Below are 14,213 nucleotides of genomic sequence, written 5' to 3'. Positions count from 1 at the left end.
CTCTATTAAGATTATGATTCAAACCCTGAGCCTTAGCAGTATAAAAATATATACCTGAGATTGTGACCACACAGATCACCCTTCAGCTCTGCCTAAAAACAAAAACTAGCAACATCCATAGTCCAGTAACGTGAGATAATTTGACAAAAGCCTTCTGGTCTGGAAAGAGAGGCTGCTATGATCATTTATCCCATGTGGCAATCTAGAATTCTGTCACTTTTCTACACAAATTTCCCCCCAAGGCAGAGTACTCATAAGCAGAGTGGTCAAACCAGACGGATTTAAGACCAGAGAAAGAGAGAATAACAGATATTATTCACAGTCCACCCAGTAATTTGGCATTAGGAGCTAGGGCTTCCTCACCCCCTTGTGAAGCCAGAGCTGCTGCATCTGAACTGACATGTCCAGTGCTGGAGTCACCCCTTCCAGAAAAGGAATGTTGATTTTCTGCACACCTCCTGAGAAAGCTGTCCTGCTGCCTGGCAGAAATGTAAAAAGCCACATTGCCAACCACAAGAGACCAGATTTAGTAGACAGAGACTGCCTTAAGCTTCAGGTCTTTGTCCCTGCTCATTTTATGTCTCATTTCTATTAATGTCTGCATGACAGTCAAAGGAAATTAAAAACAAAAGAAAAAAAATAAAAAAGTCTAAAATAAATAGACACAAAACCCAAATAGGACTTTTGTTTTACACTACAATAATAAAACAAGATCCCCTTTAAAATATAGTTTTCACAAAATCCTCTGGCTTTTCCTGTGAACTTACTGCTTCTTAGACAACTTCTCATTGAGAGATAATGAAGTCAAAGTAAGAATAAATATAATATAACTTTTCAGCTACTAAAGAAGGTTAAACATCCTGTCATGACCTTTGACAAAACCATCACACTGAAATATTTTCAGGATGGGCACTGTGCTTTTTTTCTATAAATTGCTAGTGCCTGCTAAAAAAATAAAAAAATTATCTCTGTCTTGTTTTGAAAATACATTGTCTCCAGAGATCCAAATATAATGGAAAAAAGGTGAATTTGGGGGATATTCTTTTCTTGTGGGTGTTGATTCTCAATAACTTTGCCTTTTGATGCTTTGTTTGAGACAATGCAGCTCAGAAGGAGCTCATAAGTGATCAAGAGTATTTAATTACATGAAGCTGGACAAGCAAAGATAAACTGAAGCAAACAAAAATATGTATTAAGTACAGAAATCAAAATCCGTGATTTGAATTTGCCTTGATTGTGACAGCTGAATGTTTCAGAAGTAAGTTTTTTTAATTTCAAACGAAACAAATAAGCACATTTGTTGATTTGCTAAAAAGGTTGTGAAATCCAGAAAGTCTGTGAACCCTACTAATGTGACATAAGTCAAGATGAAATCTTGGTTAAAGATGAAATCTTCCTTTTCTGACTTCTAAGGAATCTTATACATGAACAATTATATTTCACACTTCTGTTAAATGGATCCATGTATCTCTCAAATTTACATAGGATTGAAGTTACTTTTAGTGTCAAATGGCAAAAAATTGGTTATTACATTAATAAAAAAACCCCACAACTGGGAAGTTTCAAAATAATCTCTTTCTGTAGTCTTTTATGTATGCTTTTAATGAAAACATGTTGATGGAAGGAGAAGGGAGTGGGGAATGGCTCATTTCTGTTCAAGGGCTCAGAAGGAGAGAATTTTTTTCATGCTCAGAACTGCTTTGGGTATTTCCAGATATGATTATTTAATGAATCTGTGGCCAACAAGTGTCAGCACACGAAATCAGTTACAAAGGCTAGCATTGTAAAGCTGCTTGTATATTAATGCCTCAAAAAATGGTTTGTGATTAAAGGTGGATATCTTTAGTGGAGTGCGCTGAGTAAGACAGTAGCAGTTAGCCAGCAGTTTAATCAATTAACCAGATTTCTAAAAATACCCTGACCTTTTCATCTTCCTTTTAATTGGGAAGATAATCCTCTGATATAACAAATATAATTGGTCTGTTCCATGCATTTGAGCTTAAGCTTACAAGGTCTTTCAAACCACTTCTATAAAGACAGAAATACATTGGAATTTGATTTTTATGTTTGGCTTAGCACTCAGATCTTTTTCTGTAACTACAAGAAAACATATGTCACATGGTTGCATTGCTCCAGTTGAGAGTTTTTGAAGTCTTTGCACAGTCTTCATTCAGGCCCCAGTGTCACTCACTCAGCTGTCTTGTACAATAACCTATTTGGATTTCTGACAGTGCACTCTAAAATTAATGAACTCAAAAGAACTTTGTGAAAGTAATTTTTAATATGTAGTACAAAAATATCAACAGGCTGTGACAATTACCACGTAGAACATTTCTGAATCTGATTACACCACAATTTAAACAGTAAACAAAAACAGCAACAAATGGCTGATATTTAAAAAGGATAGAGGTGAAGTGCTTTTTCAAAATCTGGTGACAATTTATTTTTTTTTATTGATTCTGTAATTAATATTTAAGCAAGAGACTTCACTTTTCCATTTCAAAGTCTGTTTTTAAAATATTATACCTCCACATTAATCAGTCAATGATGGAATACTAGCAGTGACATAAAATATATTGCATAAAAACATCTGATGCTTTCTATTGTATTCTAGATACAAAATGTACTCTACTCATGCTAAAAAAATTTAGAGAAGTAAAATTGTACAACTATAATATTAGAAGGGAGCTTGAAAAAGCACCTGAGTCATCATGTTACAGTGAAATCATCCTAATAAATATTTTTCTATCTTGTTCTTGAAAATCACTGTGGAAAGAACTTTATAGCAGCATGCAGTAATCTGGTCCACTGTTTCATAACATTAGAAAGTTAGTATCTCTAGCTTTTTCTTATGGAAGAAACTGGTTTCTACTTGTCCTTTCCTATGATCTTCATTACTTCTTCATAGTAACCCATAATAATTAAGAGACTGTCTTTCCACTTCCTGCCTCCAGCAAAAGCAATTTGATTATTTTTTGCTTCATGTGCTCTCTAATATGCCTGCCATATATGTCATCCTCTTCTGGGCTCTTTTCTTCTTTCTTAAACTGTGGTGCCTAAAACTGACTGTGGAATTGCAACCAGGGATCACCAGTGCTAAGTAGAGCTGAATAATTGTATTCCCTGTTGTAGAGGGATGAGAGAAAATTCCTGTCAAACCGTGGTTGGCATCCAGTTGTCTGCCTCGCTCACTGCCCCATTATGGTCAATGGTTGGGTACACTGTGTCCATGTCCCAGCCTTTTGTACATACAGATTTCTTTAGTTTAGTTTAGTTTAAATGTACCCATAGTGAAAATTTAAGCTAGGGATACGGTTTAATATTTAAATATTTTCCTTAACTACTTTCTAATTGTTTGGATGGAGAAATGAGTTAACTATATATTCTAGAACTGTCTGGGACCAAAGCTGACCAGTTTACAGATCCTTTGTCCTTCCTTTGCTTTGCACTTTTGAAGATAGGTCTATGAATTTTCTTGTTCCATTTTCAGTCCTCTAAGTTTCTATGTTTCTATATTTCTCCTACACATAGCATTTTCTAAAAGCACCATTCATGTTTCAAATTCTTCACACAGTGCCCAGAAACTTTAAAGTGATTTTGAGAAATGTCTGGAACCACTATCAAGGAATTTTTCTTTCCAGACCGTCAGATAAGAATGTCAAATTACTGAATTTCAATTCAGACTTCAATGAAGAAAGAAGAGAAAGCTCCAGTTGTTATTTCCTTCTTTTTTTTTTTTTTTTTTTTTCCAATTAGACTTGGATCAGTATTTCTTGGTTTTTTCTCTTATGCAGTTTTAGGATCTCATATTTTGTTCTTTAATTTCTCTTACTAATTGATACTCATATGCTCTGTCCTGTTTCTGGATTTATCCTTACAACTATAAGTTCCTTCTTTCTAATCTTAGTTAATGATCCACAACCATAGAACCTTTTATATGATTTCTTTTTGCTTTTCAAGTCACTGTGGACACCATGAGTAGTTAAAATCTTCCTCTAACTGTGCTTATCATCTTCTTTTTGCATTAACTATTTTGATACTGTGCATAAATATTGTTTCTTCCAGTAACTGCCAGATATGCTGCATTTCTGTCTCTCTCAGGTTATCTTACCAAATGATCTATCATATGAGTTTCCTGAGCTCTCTATCAAAGCTTGACTTCTTAAACTGCATTGGTTTTAGCTCTTCTTTCTCTTCTTATTTCCTTAGGGTAGTTCACTTTATCATCTTGTGATTACTTTCACCCCATACTACAATCCACCTTTTTCATCTCAATCAATTCTCCCTGTTAGGCAGAACTCAATCTAAATTAGTTGGTCCCCCCCTAACCTCCTAAACACAGTTTTTTCCCAGTACATTTCATGAGCATGATTGTCAGTCTATAGCCTGTCATAGCACTAGGTCATAGTTAAATTCTCTGCTGCCACCAAAATCTAATCTTTTAATAGGCTAGGAAATGCTGCATCAAGCTCTTCAGTAAAGGTCTGTATGGATTACTGCTGTTAGTCCATTCTTCTTGTTTTCTTTTACCAGGATAAAAATATTAGTTTTTCAATCTTAATAAAGTCTAGATATAAATATGATTAACAAAGATAGTATTTGTTTCCTTATCTGTCTTTCCTGGAATATCAACTCTCCAAAGAAAAAAATTTTCTCCAGAATTTCTGTGATATTATTCATGTCATATGAAGACTTTTACCAATATTTCAAGACATCAATCAATTTTGTGTTTTTGTCTTTAATTTTCAAGATCTGGCACCTTGGTATTTTACAATCAGCCTCAGGTTTGCTCTGTGATTCTCTAAACTCTGTACTATAGTAGCAGCTGGTACACTTCTATTTACATGGGTGACATTTCCAGCAGAGACACCATCTCAACCAAAGATTATTTAGTGGAGAACCCCTTCATCATTTCCACAAGTCTTTTGCCTTGGATGGAGGTTACTCAGTGATAAAGAGGCCAGGCTGGCAGGCTTCACTTTCCCAGCACAAAAGGACAAGACTGCTTGCTGATGAAGACGTTTAAGGGAGATGACCTGAACTGCCAGACAGAATTTCTGAAATTTTGTGATAAATGTATGAATAATTCCTTGTTTCATAGAGTTATTGAAGAACAATTTGTGTTGTACTCTTAGCTGGTGTAAATTATCATTCCTCAGTTTACTTCACAGACATTACTTAATTTCAAAACCGGTTACATTTTTTCATATTAAATATAAAGGTTTGTATGGTATTACATGGTAGTTGCTCACCTAAATGAGTTTACTTACATATAATGTAAGCAGTGACCAGGACTGCAGTTTACAGATTTGAATCAACTCAAATTCAATCTGACAGATCCCCATTAGGTATAATGTGAGCTGGATCAACTCTTTGTCACAAGCAGGAAAGGGAAATATTCTTCAATAACATGCAAGGAGTTATGTCTAGTGATAAAATATGACTGTAACAAGAAATGAACTGAAAATATCTTGCAACTAAAATGCTCCCAAGAATGATTTAAGAGTAATACTTTAGCAGAAGACCATATCACATCCTCTTCATACTCCAAACCTTGAGCAAACTGGATAACTCAGCACCATCTTTGTGGGTCCTAGCAGGATATTTTAACTGAGTGTTCACTGATGTAAAAAATGTCAGTCTAAATGTGTCATCTCAGATATTCCGCAAATCAAAAAAACTGGTGTTTCCACACAGTAAGATGCTAATTCTAACTCTGTCATAATGCTGTACATAACTATGCCTCCTGAGATGGAAAGCAAGAAGCAGATTATAATTCTTACATACAAATCTATTTTCTCTTTGCTGAGGGGAGAAATAATCTGTGCTTGTCTTGTGCTTGGCTTAGGAAGATTGCTCAGAAGGGCATCACAGAACCTGTGCTGGTGTTCAAACTCAGTTCTACCAATTTCTATCTCTACTCTTCATCTCTTTAACTTCTTGCATATATGCAGAAGTTGTGGTTTGAGAATGGCTACTTTTCCTCCACTCAACTGCTACTGTTAGAAACAGTAGGAGCTGGGGAGGAAAGGAGTTGTATGCAGTCTTTTTCATACTTCATATAGGTGAAAAAGGTGAACATGAATTATGTGTAAGCTAGAAGTGACCAAGGAATGTGAATCTCGCATATAAGAGTAGAGAAATTTATTAGTATAATTACAATTTGTGTTCTTAATCTGTAATATTAATAATGAAATAATTTCAAGTATTGACAACAGATCAGGTGCTCAAGAGAACATGTGAGTGCCAGATACAGAAAAAAAAAACCCAAACAATGCACAAATAATCTTTTTCTGCAATCATAAACATTTTGAAACAAAGTGATAACCAGATTGCAGAATCTGTTCTGTGAAATACGCAGCCAGTTCAAGTCATTAATAATGGGACCAATTACAGCTTGTTGTGTTCAAATAGCTGTGGTTCAAATTGTGTCAGCATTTCTATTGTTACCTCTATTGTGGACTTACAGCTTAGCAGTACATGCTGGGATCTTTGGCTGGTTTTGTTTTGCACTGAAGCTTAGCTTTCTTATGCATTTTCACCAATAAAATATTTAACCTTATAAAACATAGAGGAGTAGAAACTAACTATAATACAATCAGTGCAGTTTGACCCTTTTCAGCCACATTGTGCCTCAAGCATATAAGGTAAGAGGTGAAATGCTGGTTTCAGGCAATGGTAACCTGATAGTGAATGAAATTTTGCATATGTGAATTTTTACTTAAGTCAGTAAAGCACGTGTGATTTCAGTGTAGGTGCATTTTAAGGTCCACTGAAGTATGGCTAAAAGGTTGGGCTCAGCCAAGTCTTTATTTTACAGATTCTAAAGCAGAATCATGAGCATCTTTTTAAAATTCTGATTTTTAAGGAAGAACATATAGAAATTAATAACTGATCAAGGTACCAATTTTCCAGATGGAAAGCAGCAGACAATTAAGAAAGCTAAAATGCATATCTCCCTCACTTCAGTAGCCCTGGCTGGCACCGGGTATGCCTTCTCCATTACATGGCACAGCAGCAGCTGTGGAACTGTTCTCCTGTAGAGGCTGGAGAGAATCCTATGATCATCTGCAAGACTTGTATAATGGATTGTGTATCAGAAAATTTACCATGTATTCTAAAATACACAGTTTTGGAAACAGATAATAGCTGTTTTGTCTGAAACCTATATTCACTATACATAAATCATTTATAAACCTATAAATGTGTTAGATAATTTGAATATTTTTCAAAGGCATTTCAGACCCTGAGATTGGCTCAGTTGATCAGAGCATAGTGATAATAATGCCAAACTTGTGGGTTCAATCCCCCATGGTCCCTTTATTTACAATTTGGACTGGATGATTCTTGTGGATCCCTTCCAATTCAGAATATTCTGTGCATCTGTAGTTTTATTAAAAATCTCAGTAGTAACATTCTGCACACTCCTGTGCCAGAGTTGAGGGAAGAATAACAATTTACATTTGTATAGGTTCTTTTATCCTATGGGATGTCTGAGTTGTTTACAAGTATTAATACTATTTGGTTGGTAATAAACAGTGTCTGTTTATTTTAGTTTATAAAGAACCTAATCACATGTTTACATTACATTCATTTTGTACTTTGAGACATTTCTGGTGTGCCTTGCTATTGATAAAAATAACCTGTATAGTTTAATTTTGTTTTGTTGCTGTTTGCCATAAGTAATTATTGTAACAATACTTTAAATCAAATGTTTCAAATTATACAATGTCTCTTGGTTTATGATTTATTTCCATACTAAGCAGCAGCAGCAGTGTCAGCAGCATTTCTTGTGGCACGCTGGGAAGACCAGGAGGCTTGCTAGGTCTATGGAGGCTGGGTGTCCACATAGCCAGTTCAAACCACAAGGAAGCTCCATGGAACTGGCCCTTGGCCAGTGCAAATGACCAGAAGGCACATGACCAGGATGTAGGAAAAGGGAGAGGTGCCTGGGAGGAGTGGCATGGAATTTTGCTGCGCAAGGAAGAGAGCGCGCTCTAACAGCTACCAGGCTGCGCCCTGCTCTGCTCCTCCACAGCTGTGGGCATCTCTCTCTGTCCCAATGTACACAATAATACATATAAAAATGTATAAAATGTATAATATGGGTAACAAGAAAGAGGAGCTGGAAGCCACAATGGAGCTGGAAATCTTTGATCTGATCCCTGTCATTGAAATTTGGTTGGATGAATCACAAGATTGGAACACTGCAATTGATGGCTATAAACAGTCCTTGAGGAACAGAGGGACTTGCTCTCTACTTAAACAGATTGATTGATTGCACAGATCTTTCTTTGAAAAGCAGTAATGCACAGGTCAGGAGTTTATCAGTAAAAATTAGAGACCAAGACAACAAAAGAAACCTTATGGCTGGTATTTAGCATAGAGTATCTGATCAAGGGGAGGATGTCAATGAAATGTTCCTACTTCAACTACAGTAAGCGTCCTGCCTGCAGGCCCTGCTCCCAATAGAGTATTTCATCCACCCTGACATCTGCAGAAAAAGCAGCACAGCAAGCTGCAAGCAGTCCACTTTAGGTAACTTTATGAATGCATGGATGACAACTTTCTAATCCAGGTGATAGCAAACCCAACCTGAGGAGATGCATTAGATCTGTTGCTCACCAATATAGATGAACTTATTGGAAGGGCCAAGATTGGTGATATCCTGAGCTACAGTGATCATGCTTTGGTGGAATTCATGATTTAAAACGATATAGATTAGGTGAATAGTAAAGAACCTGAAATTTGTGAAAGTGAACTTTCAGTCTTCTAAAGGATCTTGTTGATTGGAACTCTGGGAAACTTCCTTCAGATTTAAAGAGTTTTATTAGAACACCAGAAGTATCAATTCCTATGTACAAGAAGTCTGGCAAAGGCAAGAGATGAGCATAGTTGAGTAAAGACCTTCTATTCAAATTGAAACACAAGAAGGAAATGCATAGGCAGTGGAAGCAGGGACATACATTACAAGAAGAATGTAGAGATAGTGCCCAAGAGTGTAGGGATGGGATCAGGAAACAAAGGCGTAGCTGGATCTAAATTTGTCAAGTTATATGAGCTTCCACAGGTATGTTAGTCAGAAAAGAGAGATGAAAGAAACAGTACAGCTCCACCTGCCAATAAATGAGGCAGAGGATCTAGTGGCAATGGACATGGGGAAGGCTGAGGTACTCTAGAATATTTTGCCTCAGTTTTAACCAGAAACTGTTCATTCCACATGTCTTGACTCCCTGGATCTCAAGGCAGAGGGCTCCTGGAAGCCAGGGTACCTGACAGTACACAGCTCCAGGGGACCTAGTTAGAAACATTCCAGGGTCCTGAGGGACTTGAACAACGTAATCTCAAAGCCAGTTTCCATCATACTTGAAAGGTAATCACAATCAGGTGAAGTCACCTGTAGCTGCAAAAGTGAAATATCACACTGATATTTAAAAAGGATAAAAAGGAGGACTCTGGAAGTACTGATCAGCCTCACCTCTGTACCCAGTAAGATCAGAGAAGAGCTCCTCCTGGAAGCTGTGTCAAGGCATATAGATGACAATATGGTTCCACCAAGGGCAAATGGTTCTTGACCAATTAAGTGGACTTCTACAATGGAGAAACTGTGTTAGTGAATAAGATAGGAGCAGTTGTTGTCATCTATCTTAATTTCTGTAAGGCTTTTTACATGATCCAACATAACATTGTTGCTAAATTGTATAGCTATAGGGTTTATGGACGTACTATTCAATAGATAAGAAATTGGCTAGAAATCTTAATCAAAAGTGTTGCAATTAACCATTCAGTGTCCAAACAGAGATCAGTACTGAGTGGTGCTCCTCAGAGGACTGTACCAGGACTTGTACTGTTCAATATCTTTATTAAGGAACAAGAGAAAACGGTTTAAAATTGAGAGACTGTAGGTTTAGATTGGATATAGGGGAGAAATTATTTGTTATGAGAGGGGTGAGACACTGGAACAGGTTGCCCAGTGATGTTGCAAATGGCCCATGACCTCATCTAGTAAAAGATGCCCCTCTTCCCACCAGGGATTTGGAACTAGGTTATCTCCTTAAATTGCTTTCCACCCAACCTATTCTATGATTCTGAGTTTCTATGATTCTATGCTGACAAGAACCTCACATCTAGTATTTCTAGGAAACACCTGTATACACTACACTTCAATAAATTATTAGCAAGTTCTTGGGCCTTAAGCAGGAACTTTAAGTTTCTGCTGAATCTTAGCATATTCTGTGATTCAGTGATATTGTGTTTTAAGGTTGTTACTGATGCTATTGAAACATCAGACTTTCACAACTGACGCTTATGGGAAGACAATTGCATGTATAATTGCATGCACCATTTAAGTAAAAGAGGCTTTGGAACAGCACATTCTCTATGACACTGATTTCTACCAGTGCCCTTAATACTGAAGGCTACTTTCTGTTCCCACTGGGTCTTATATGTTAAGACAGCTCCTGAGATTTTAGTATTTGACTAATGTAGCTAACTGCTCTTATATTCTGTAATGAAGTTTATGTCACTTACAATGCTCTGCTGAGATTACTTAAATTGGAGAGATGATGTACCATTTATGATATTATCTACATGGTTTATAAGCAAAATGTCCATGCTGTGTTAAAGAAGCAGAAAAGGAAGTTCCCTACAAATTATGGCTCTATAGTGGTCACTCATAAGAGTAGTACCATGTACTCTTGTCCTTTGGGAGTCTCAGGGATTGATTCTACATAGTTTCCACAGGAGGAAGATAATGTTGTGTATACCTGCACAATCATACTCCTGCCCATCTAAACTGTAAAGATTTTTACCTTCACTATTCTCACTCAGATCTTTATTCATCAAGGACTCACATATCTCCAAACACTAAAAGCTGTCCCCTTTCCTATCATTCATAAGTGTTGCAGTCTGACAGAAGTGGACAACAGTATACAAATTAAAAAATCCAAACCTGTGGCAGCCCTTTGGACTATCGATATAGGTCTTAGCTGTTGCGCTGTTCCTTCCATGACTTATGTAAGGATGGAAGATTGACAAGGCCAGTTATGACTAAAATCATTATATATAGTCCATTCATTGACAAAATGTTACAACTTACATGTTACAACTTGCAAATATATTGAATATTTTAATAATGTTCAGCACAAATTACACTAAACTCTAGTATGACTTTCATTAACCTTCCTTCTGAGAATTCCTTATAATGAATGTCACAAGCTGTTCAGACAATTTATTTAAAGTGATCATTTTTGACAGAACCAATTTATTACGTTAAGATGTGATGTAACACTTTGTTCTGCTGGTTGGATTCTTCATTTTCTCCTCACTGAAATACTCCTTCCTCCAGAAACACATCATTATAGTCTACACATTTACCTTAATGTGAAAAAGAAATACATCCAGAAACAATTTATGTGTTAGATATTTCCTTTCCAGCTGATCCAGAGCATTTGTTGTATAATATTCCATTCATGAGTCAGTAATGTCAGTAGTGCTTTAAAAGGTTAGACCTTATTCACTGCATTTTTTTTTTTCTTTTTTGCAGACAGTCATGAATACCACAAAACCAGAACAGGAGACTTGCTTTTTAATTAAAAGTAGGTTTGAAGATCAATAACAAAAAGGAAAGATACCTGAGGACAAAACCTTAGTTTTGATACTAAACTGAACCCTAATACTGTTATTATATTTTACGATGTGTCCCGATAACAGTGTGATATTAGTTCTGCTTAACCAAGGTATCTGATTAATTAATATGAATTGGGTAATGTCTTGATTTCCCATGGATTTAATAGCTGCCATTACAGGAAAGATTGGCCTGCTGTCAGCCAACAGCATTAGCTTTCCCTGAGTTGTGGTTAGAGGTCATAAAACAGCACTTAGTTTGATTTATTTTATTAATCAAAGCCATACGTGCTTTATAAAGGTCTCACGGTCTTGTATTTGATATCTGCAGTCTGATATGAATCCATCACATGAGCCTTTAAAACTTTCAGCACCTTGAGGAACTGTTCTTGGATACTGCGGGCATTCTTCTCAGAGAGCACACTTGAAAGATACCCTTGAAATTTTGCAAGTAGAAGCAAAGCTTACTTAATTTCTAATAAAAGTGAGAATTATGAGCAATCTGTAAGGCTTTGCAGAGACATGGTACTGACAGAAAGTTGGAAGATTTGGACCTAAATGTCCACTCTTCTATATCAACCAACCAACAACATCACTTCTTGAATTTCCATTGACCTATACAGAACATTTCATACCATTAAAGGGTTCAATTTGGTCCATTTTATTAAGATAAAAGGCATTTTTACGGAATTATAAAGAACATAAAGTTTGTCCTGTACTTTTGTCCTGTACTTTTCCCTAAAGTCACACTAACATATCTCAAAAAAAATATTGCAAGTAATTAAAAACCTTCTGTTCCTTGACTTAACAACAGAGATAATTGAGCAATAAGCCTATGGTTAGATAATACTGCTGAGTCACAAAGCTTTTTTTTGAAGAATGGAACAATAGCTGAAGTTCTGAATTCAATAGGCCACTGTTCTTAAGAAAAGGGAAATTTACATGACATAATAAGAATTTAAAATGAAACCCCCAAATCTTACAAAAAGGAAGAAATAATTACCTCTAGTCTGTTAGCTGAGAGGAAATCTTCAATATAAAAATTAACAATTTTTAACATTCTTTTGCCCTTCACTATAATGATATCTGTAGTTTTTCTCCAGTCTGAAATGCAAAATACTAATTCAATCATGGTGATCTAGGACAAGATCCTAAATGGAACATGGGTAAGCAAGAACTGTCATTCTGATTTTGCAATTTCATTTCTTAAACAAGAACACATATATTTATGGAGTTTTCAGATTTAAATGAAGTTATGCATGGATTGAGTGGTTTCCTTTAGAGACAAAGCTGTGGAACTGGAGCTTGCAGTGGGGAAAAAATAGGAATTCTGAGCTGCAGCATTCACAGAATAATGAGTATATCTACTAAAATATTTCATTTCTAATATCAAGGTAATAATACATTTCAAAACATTGAATGTTAATTATCTAATGCATAGCACTTAGAGAAAATAATAGTTACAGAACTGTTAATTGTCTAAAAATATTAACTATGTTTCAATTCTCACTCGGAAAACAGTCAACAGCCATTTAAACAATTATGCTATATTTTAACCCTTGTTTAGAAAAAACATCAGTAGCATACATTTAACTAATGTATTAACATTTTATGATTTTTTTTAACAAAGATGTGATGTTCTTGAAGCTGAACAGCTATTGTGTGGAGGGGGAAAATGGAATATATTTCAAATTACAGTCCAAAATTAACGATACTCAAAGTATTATATTCAGTGCTAATAAGAATAGTGTTAGTACAATTTCCAAGCCACCTGCTCAGGAAATGGTTTGCTACATTATGTCAATTATGTCACTTTTAGTTTCAGTAGTTAGTCAGACAAAAGGCAAAGAAGAAAAGAATTTCCTTTACAAACCTTGAATTTGGAAGGGGTTTTGTTTCCAGAAGGTAAGCAGAGCTGACAGAAGAATCAAGTATCTGAGTTCTAAGAAATTTGTTGCCTAAATAATTACATTATGTTTCTGAGTAATAAGTTCCCTTCTGTAAGACTGCAATTTCTCTAGGCAGTGGAAGTTTATTGATCCTTTTGAATGTGTTCAGTCTTATCTAACTATTCACTTGTTTGACCCACATTGATGTAGTCAGTCTGTAAAAATTTTGATGCTTTCTCAAGTTTTCACTGAGTGACTCAGTGGGGACTTATCTTAGTTAACCCACAACACCAAGGTAAGAGTAATCGCAAAGCAAGAATAGGCAACCATCAATGTAATTTTTTCTTCTCTGTTTTAAAAAGGGATGGAAGTCAATGAAGGATAACTACACGAGTCCCAGAACTATTGCTCAGCAACTATCCATGCTATTAGATCTAACCCTTTAATTTAAAGACTGAAAGACTTATCTGCCAATATAGGCCAACATTATAGACTACATTTTAAAAATGTGGATTTGAGGGAAATTAGATTTCTGGCAATTTCATTATGCTTAATTCTATCGACAGATAATATTAAAGCCGTGGTTTAAATGACCAAATCTGTATCACTGAAAAAGAAAAAGGAGAGTGCTTCAGCTTTGGGATACCTGTTATTCATGCTACCTAAATAATTACTGTGTTTGTTTTACTGGGATTTTCC

This window comes from Pseudopodoces humilis, chromosome 5 (genome assembly GCF_049639895.1).
Source record: "Pseudopodoces humilis isolate 2021_Gansu_Grassland_sample_001 chromosome 5, ASM4963989v1, whole genome shotgun sequence".
Classification (NCBI taxonomy): Eukaryota; Metazoa; Chordata; class Aves; order Passeriformes; family Paridae; genus Pseudopodoces; species Pseudopodoces humilis.
The sequence above is the reverse complement of the archived record's forward strand: the minus strand, read 5'-3'. Positions refer to the sequence as shown.